The sequence below is a fragment of the Monopterus albus genome, unplaced genomic scaffold, assembly GCF_001952655.1.
Source record: "Monopterus albus unplaced genomic scaffold, M_albus_1.0 scaffold26.1, whole genome shotgun sequence".
Classification (NCBI taxonomy): Eukaryota; Metazoa; Chordata; class Actinopteri; order Synbranchiformes; family Synbranchidae; genus Monopterus; species Monopterus albus.
The window spans coordinates 1623603-1624188 of record NW_018127906.1 but is presented as its reverse complement, the minus strand read 5'-3'; positions in this window follow the sequence as shown (position 1 = coordinate 1624188).

Sequence of the window (586 nt, the reverse complement as noted above, 5' to 3'; positions counted from 1 at the left end):
TTTAGCAGAAGGAACTGTGACAGCGGGAAGCACCCAGCAGAAGAAGTCGGCTGCAGGAAGTGTCCTGGGCTTCCATCACACAAAGGAAATGATTTATTTATTTTCATAATAGGGGAGTGAAATTCTCTTCATGATTTTGCTTCATTCAATAAAGAATACTGTATGTACTGAACAGCTGCTGTTTGATTGGTTTTGTAGCTTGCTATTGAATTTTTTCCAATTTGTGTGTGAAATCCCAACATACACATGTAAAAGAAAATCAGCAACATGTTTGCTCTCTGAGACGACATGAAAGAAAATTTGGACACAATGAGGTTATATGTTTTGGAAGAAGTCTGAATTGAGTTGTTCTAACCCTGTGACATTTAGTCCGTTCTCTTTTTCTAACGGCACATCTATAGATGTAGCTTTCAAACTCAAACCTCCATTTCACTCATTTATGAAACCTTGTTTCTGCAAACTATTAATCTCATGTTCATGGCTTATGTGATGCTCTGGCAAAAACCACAAGCCATTAACCAAACCCTGTACAATTATTTGAGCATTTAAATATCACGGAATGTTAGTTTTTTCCAAAAAAAAAAAA